Raw genomic sequence first — 8,336 nt, forward strand, 5'->3', positions numbered from 1 at the left:
AATGTGTATCATTTTTAAAATTTTGAAAAGTTTAGGGTTTTTTTGGATAAAAAAAGTATAAGGTTTAAATTGTGATGAAAAAAAAGTAAAGGGTTTTGTTTTGGATTATCCTTTAGGTATATGTTAAAATTTGCAAAGTTTAGTTTTTATTTGTGAATTTCAATATAGTTGAGTATTTAATTTGGAAGTGAGATAGTTAAATATTTAATTTGGAAATTTGGTTAAAGTTCAGTATTTAATATGTGAATCTCCCTAATTATTCTGCTATATATATGGACTATATAGGGTACATTTGAACCCAATTTCAAATTCATATCGTTGTCACATGGACTCATCCGATAAGTTAAAGCTCACGTATAAAAGGTCGATAACGACTTCTTTCTCACGAAGTATAATATTGAATTGGTTTATTTGTTTTGATGACAATGATGAGTAAATCAAAACACTTGTCCACGTGTCCATTCTATTCGGGAAAAGCCCTGAGCGTGTCTTTGGACAACAAATGTAGAAATAGTACTCGTGATTTTACCACGAAATTAACTTTGTTTATAATTTTTTTGATTGAAATATTCTTATATACTAATTTGTTTAATGTTTTTCTAAAATATATATTGATTAAAAATTATTTATATTTGTTATCAAATTATATTTTTATTTTGTTTCAAATTTTTCAAAAAATTTAAGATTACTATAAAATAAAATAAATCTACCGTAATTTAATCAGATTTTAACTTTTTTTATATTTTTTTATAATGAATTTTATCTTTTTATTTAAAACCCATATAATTATTAAATTTTAAAAATAATTTTTTTTGAAAAAATGAGGCCCAATTTTCGGTCCTATGCCATGGCACCACTTGCACACCCTATTACACCGGCCTGGATTTTATGTACGGAATCACCCTCGTGGAAATTCCAAAACGCCGGGGCCTAAGATGGGCTTTGGAAATAGTTTCCAACTCATCGCCACCGCAACAAAAGATTGGGCCAAGCCCAATTTCATTAAAGGACCAACTGCAAAATATTGGGCCATGCACAGTTATATAAAAAGGCCAAACAAAGTATTGAATTAGCTTTATACAAAATACGTTGAGGATCTAGAATTTTTTGAATTAAATAATTTGGGCAGGGTGCGCCATGTCCTTGCTGTAGTGCAACGCATGGGCGACGCGTGTGAACCCCGACAGCAAGCTACCGAAATGAGACCACCCCCATAAAAAATAGAGTTAATATCGTTGTGGACCAATGATCCACGTATCAGATATTAAACTGATAAGAACAGATACTACACTTGATCTTAGCCAAAAGGCCGAGAAAGGTATGCTTTGCTTCAACTACGTCTCTTCCCTTTTATTTCATGCTTCCTTCTTCTACCCCTCTTCCATTTGTCGATGTGGGACTCGAGGAGTCACTTCCTCTTAAATGACCTCTTCTCTCTCCGCTTCGCAACGCATTGTGCTTAGGCTCCTATCATCATTTTTATTTCAATCTCCTCTGTTCCTCTGTTCCTTCTTGAAAATTCAGACAACTTTAATTTCTAATTATATTTTTATTAATATATATATATATATTAAAATCACATATAAATATCCAAACTTTTACAAAAAATCTCACATAAATACCTTAATTATAAAATTTTTACATAAATACCTTAGCTTTTCTAAAATCTTATATAAATACCTAGACTTCTAAAAGACTCTCAAATAAACCCAAAATCTATTAATGACATCATCTATTTTTATTTGAAAAATATTTGAAATTTGTATTTATTTGAAAAAAAATTCAAAAGTGTAGGTATTAAAATAAGACGACATGACTTGAGAAGAGACAAGAGACATGAACCCTTGATCTGATTCCAAAGCTTCCATAAACTCCGGAACAAGACACACTTCCAAATCTATGCTCCTGCCCCCTTCTCTTCCCGGATAAGCCCACACTCCCCCGTCGAATTTATGAGCGTACCCGCCGCGAAGTGTCACCGCCTTTCCCATCCCGAACTCGCATCTGTACTTTTCGAACCTCGGTGAGCTTCCCATCATAATACTAAAAGAATCAAAAGTCTGCTCTATCTGATAAACATATGGAGATTCCAACCAATGATCAATGTTTCCAGCAATCTTATCGCTCGTGTGTTCAGTTACCGCGTGATGTACCTTCAATGCAACCCATCCGAGGCCGTTGTCTAACAGATCGCCGGCTCTTGATTCAGTTCTTAAAGCGAAAAGGCAGTTCCAAAATAGTTCTCGGGCAAGGGTGGCTCCATTCTTGATCTATTGTTTGCTGCGAGTATGCAGCTTGTTTCTTGGTCGGGGGTAACCTTCGTGCCCTCGTTATAGATCTCCACATTGTAACAACCCCAATTTGAAAAAAAAAATGTATAATTTTAAAAAAAAATGCATGATCGATCGATCATGTCATCACGATCGACCGATCGTGTAAAGGAGAAGAATGATTACAACATGACAGAACTTCGGTAGCATCAAGTCGTTTTCGTTCTCCACTCAACCGACAACCACGTTTATTCTGTCAATCATATCAATTCGTTCTCTCCTTTAAAAATACGCCTCGGTGGGTGAAGCTGCAAAAGAAAAAAAAAAGAAAACTACGCGTATAGAGGAAGAGACAGAGGGAGAGAATCAGAGAGAGTGAGAGAGACATAGGAAGATATACCGGAGACACCGAGCGTCCGTATGCACCGTCGGTAACACAGACGCGAAGAGGACTCACGTGCGGAACACGGACGACAGACACGCAGAGAAAAGCTCACCGAAAACGACCGAAAATGAAGGGTCCGAAGGTGAGGAAATAGGGGTTCTTCGGGAATTCCGTTTTTCATGGTTTTAACGGTATCGATTAGTGTATCTATACTTAATATACCTGGGTAGGGAGTTTGGTAGAGTTTGGATAAAAATCAGAGTTGTTCGAGTTCAAAAACGAAGAAGACAAGCGACGATTGCGGCGATAGTCGATCAAACGATCGTCAGTTTAAAAAAAATCAGAATATAAAAACAAAATAATAATAATAAATAAATAAATAAATATATAAAAATAAAATATTATGGATTAAATAGAAATATTATATGGGTAAATAATACCCAGAAAAATATAGAAAATAACAAGAAAAAATAAAGAAATTTGACAGAAAATACCGATTTAGAATTTTCAACAAAATGGTAAAAAAATAGAAATTAACCATTAATGTTAAAACAGATAAAATGGATAATAATTACCTAAAAAGCTTTAATAAATGGAAAGAAAGGACGAAAAAAACCGTTTTGGAATTCACGGTCGAACGGTAAAAACGGAAATTTACTGCTACGATAAAAATTAGTCAGAATGAATGGTAATTATCGAAAAATTAGAATAAATGGAAATAAAGACGTGGTGAGCGGTGTGATTTAACCATCGAGAGACCATTTGTATGCGGGCAGATTGCATGGCATTAATCAATGGGTCGGTTGGGACCAGACATCGTTACACGTGTAATTGTAATTAGGGAATTGGTACGATGATGTTATGTGTGTGTAGTCTATGCGTACAGCCTATGAATGAGTTGTGGTGTAGTACGAATTAGACATGATTGTGAATGTGGGACCAGACGGTGCAGATCGTTGCGATGGCTAGTACCGAGTCACGAAGATGATTGGACCAGATGATACAGATGGTCGAGATAGCCAGTATCAAGTCATTACGATATGGGGACCAGATGATGCAGATGGCTAATATAGCCAGCATCAGGTCATTACGATGATCAGACCAGATGATACAGATGGTTGTGATGGTCAGTATCGGGTCAATGAGTAGTAGTCACATGTACAGTGTGAGTTGACAATGGGGTCAGCACTGTCGCGTCGATGATGATGGGATGATTCCGTCCTATGATGTGATGTCATATGGACTTGTTTGTGATTGCGTTGTGTGTGATTATCGAGATGCGTATATATGTGTATATATAATATGTGGAATGTATGATAGGTATAGAGACAGTAATTGATACCGTTTCTCTATGAGAAAGTAATATCCGGGGTCCACCCTGATTACTCATTGAGCGTATGTGCTCAATCCTCCATTGTTGATATTTTTCAGATCCTGAGGAGCACGAGTAGCAGCATCACGTACGGTGTTTGGATTTGGTGTGTGTAAAAATAAAGGATCATATCCCAGGATTTCGATGTGATATTTTACTATTTCAAACATGTGTTTGATTTTATATTAAACTATGTATTTTCCGCTGCGAACTCTTTAAAAGTGTGATATAAGATATTCCCGTGTTTTGGTTTTATGGGTTTTAATGGAATGTCCATGTGGCGCACTTGTATTCACAGGATACAAGTTACGGGTGTCACACACACAAGGGCAGTCAAAGATTGGAAGGATGAAATTGTCATTGCTCCACATTCTTGGTTTTTCTGTGATTTGAGTTTCCTAATCGTTTCCGATGAGAAATGGAACATTCTTTCCTCGAGAACCGGAGATTCGAATCTTTTGATGAATTCATCCGGATGACTGAATGGGAGATCAAGAATAGGGTTGTGCCCACCTGGGAACCAACGTTTTAATATCGGAGGATTTGTGATATAAAAACCGTCGTTCTTATCGCTTTCTTGCGCTCTGAATATCTCAGACCACGAGTTGAAAAAATTCCAGAACGAGCTACCATCGCCCATTACGTGATTCATAGACAATCCAACGAATATTCCATCCGCCAATTCCGTCACATGTTCAAGCGAAACAGTGAGCATAAGCATGGAATCTAATCAATCTCTTTGTCTCTCATTCTTCAAGAATCAGATTTCAAGTTCTAATATGTCGCTTTGCCGAAAACGTTTGATCTTTTCATACCAAAATGGACGTCTTCTACACCTTTTTATCAATCAAAATACGTAATAAACAACACAAAGTATAAGTTTAAGATTAGTATACAACACATAATGCATCGAATGCATCGAATCTTGATTACCTTGACCGATAAAAGACTCTGCTCATGACCATCGTGATTGACAGCTTTGTGATGATCAAAGAAAGACTGAATGACCAAAGGAAGATACTTTGATCCAAGAATGTCAGAAACAGACAAACCCGTGTCGGTGGATGAATCTAGCACTCGGGCTGCTGTTACAATCACGAAAATCGAATACCGCTTCGGATTTTCCGACTTCAAGGTCACGAGACAGCCGACGAGAGGATAGAAATGGACAAGAGCAATGGAAAGAGAGTCTCTAAGCTTCTGAAGAAAAGTGTTCATGAACTCTGCTTCGTTGTATGCCTCGTTTGGTTTTGAAACAAGTGACCCTTTTGGATATAATGTTGCGAGATCATCGCGAGGTCGAAATGCGACAACAAGTAATACGGTCGTTTCGATTCTTCGGGCATCGATTCGAGCTTCACAAAGCATTCGGAGACAGTTTTTACAGAAGAAGAATCAATTTTCTAGACAAAGAGAGCAGATTTTGCTTGTCCAAGCTCCTCGCCTCGGGGTTTATGATATTTAGTTGACGTAAATGAATGACATGAATTAGAATTTTCAAATTGCATCTTAATATGACAACTCTTGTTTTAAAAGGGAAAAAACCCTAAAAATTTCTAAACTTGTAATTTGGAGTAATATTAATTCCTAAACTTGTAGAGATGCCTATTAATTCTCAAACTTGCAAATTAAACACGTTAAATCCTGAACTTGTTAAACGGTTCTATAATCGTCCATAGCGTTATTTGGTCAAAAAAACGAGTTGACCGATCCGACATGGCACGTGACGTGGCGGTAATTTTCTGAGTTGGCTCGCCACGTCATGCGCCACGTTAGATTAGTCAACTCATTTTTTGACCAAATAACGCTATGGACGATTATGGAACCGTTTAACAAGTTCAGGATTTAACGTGTTCAATTTTGCAAGTTTGAGAATTAATAGGCACCTCTACAAGTTTAGGAATTAATATTACTCTAAAATACAAATTCAGAAATTTTTAGGATTTTTGTGAATAAAGTATGATTATCTTTTAATTTCTAAATTGATTATGAATTGTTTTAGAAAAAATTATATTAAAAAGGATATTTCTAAATTAAATGTATTTTTCCAAATATCCTTTTTAATATATTTTTCCTAAAACAATTAATAATCAATTTAGATTTTGAATATTTGATAGAAAAATACAATTATTAGATTATTTTCTCTATAACAAAATATAGATGTTATTATAACAAAATCTGGGCCTAAAATTATATAACTAAAGTCGATATATATATACTCAATTTAGAAATTAAAAGATAATCATACTTTATTCACAAAAATCCTAAAAATTTCTGAATTTGTATTTTGGAGTAATATTAATTCCTAAACTTGTAGAAGTGTCTATTAATTCCCAAACTTGCAAAATTGAACACGTTAAATCCTGAACTTATTAGACGATTCCATAATCGTCCATAGCGTTATTTGGTCAAAAAATGAGTTGACTAATCCGACGTGGCGCGTGACGTGGCGAGCCAACTCAGAAAATTACCACCACGTCACGTGCCACGTCAGATCGGTCAACTCGTTTTTTTGAACAAATAACTCTATGGACGATTATGGAACCGTTTAACAAGTTCAGGATTTAACGTGTTCAATTTTGTAAGTTTGGGAATTACTAAGCACCTCTACAAGTTTAGGAATTAATATTACTCCAAATTACAAGTTCAGGAATTTTTAGGGTTTTTTTCCTAATTAATTTCAAAATTGTAAATATTTTAAGGAGTTGTTATGAAACGTTTTCTAACATTTATGTTATTAAATGTTTGGGAATCGGAATCTCGGGTTTAGTTTTATCAAAGTTGGTGAAGCTTGGCGGGTCAATAGTCTTTCGACCAAATTTTTTGTTAGTTAAAAAATGAGAAAATCCAAAACAAATACATGAACTTCTCACAAAATAAAATCTAAACTTTTTATCAAATAAAACCTCAACTTCATTTTTCAGTCAAAAATAAATCAAAACTTTGTAATCTTTGTCATTTTTAAACCTATTGCGGACGTGACGTTCCGATATCGTGACATGTAGATGAGAATATATCAAATATGATCAAAGTATTGACTTACCACGTACAATATCGATACACCACATCATCATTCAGATTTAAAAATGATAAAGATTATAAAGTTTGGATTTGTTTTAACTGAAAAATAAAGTTGGAGTTTTATTTGATAAAAAATAAAATTATGGTTTTATTTTGTTAAAATTGAGAAGTTTAGGTATTTTTTGAGATATTTTTCTTTTTAAAATGACATAATAATAATAATAAGGAAAAAATTCAAAAAAAAAACATTGAACTATTTAATTTTGAAAAAAAAATACTGAACTTTATTTGTTGTTAAATAAACATTAAACTTAAAAAAATCTAGAAAACACTGAATTTTTTAAGTGATCCAAAAAATACATTAACTTTTATACGATTATAAAAAAAGGGTAAAACCCCTAAAAAACCTCCAACTTGCAAAAATATACACGAATAAATCTTCAACTTGAAAAACTGTCATTCAATCCCCGAACTTGTAACTTGTCACCGAATAAAACCTCGAACTTGTAAATTATTGCTCTAATAAAACTTTGACCGGTTTGACCACAATTTTAAACGATCGGAAATCCACGTAATAACGTATTGCTGATGTCACCTTATACACGTTATCAATTTTAATTTTAAAATTGACATCAGCAATCCGTCAATACGTGGATTTCCGATCGTTTGAAATTGTGGTCAAACCGGTCAATGGTTTATTAGAGCAATAATTTGCAAGTTCGAGGTTTTATTCAGTGACAAGTTACAAGTTCGGGGATTGAATGACAGTTTTTCAAGTTGAAGATTTATTCGTGTATATTTTTGCAAGTTGGAGGTTTTTTAGGGGTTTTACTCTAAAAAAATACTAAATCAGGCTTCGAAAGCTACTCACATCTACAGAAAGGAATGTAATCGAAGAGGCCAGCGTAAAAGTACAGAATTTTTTAGTGATCCAAAAAAAATATATGAATTTTTTTCGATTGTAAAAAAACTAAGAAAAATAATCTGATATGTTTGTATCTCTTTGTACCACATCCGTCATTTTGTTTATTTTGAAAATCGTAGAAGAGTTAAGTATTTATTTTGTCAAATTTAAAAAGTTTAATGTTTATTTAATAAAATAAAAAGTTCAGTGTTTTTCTTGTTTTTCTTGTCAAAATTTGAAAGTTAATTTTTTTTAAAGATTTTTCCTAATAATAATAATAAGTTGACAGAACGATGTAGGCGACTTTTAATCATCGTGCAGTTGGACAGCTCGAGAGGTCTCTTCAGGAATTGAAATAGCCACAATTTCAAATGCTTAGTGGAT

The 8,336-nt window shown here is 33.9% G+C and overlaps 1 long non-coding RNA gene and 1 pseudogene across 1 annotated transcript; one reads left to right on the forward strand and one right to left on the reverse strand.

Moving 5' to 3' along the window:
* Window positions 1-1,766: 1,766 nt before the first annotated feature.
* LOC104820679 lies at window positions 1,767-8,069 on the reverse strand (annotated as a pseudogene).
* LOC104820489 lies at window positions 2,556-4,282 on the forward strand. Its single transcript, XR_772931.1, has 2 exons — window positions 2,556-2,797; window positions 4,087-4,282. It is a non-coding gene; the product is annotated as an uncharacterized LOC104820489 (long non-coding RNA).
* Window positions 8,070-8,336: the final 267 nt, after the last annotated feature.

Source organism: Tarenaya hassleriana, unplaced genomic scaffold (genome assembly GCF_000463585.1).
Source record: "Tarenaya hassleriana unplaced genomic scaffold, ASM46358v1 Cleome31, whole genome shotgun sequence".
Lineage (NCBI taxonomy): Eukaryota > Viridiplantae > Streptophyta > Magnoliopsida > Brassicales > Cleomaceae > Tarenaya > Tarenaya hassleriana.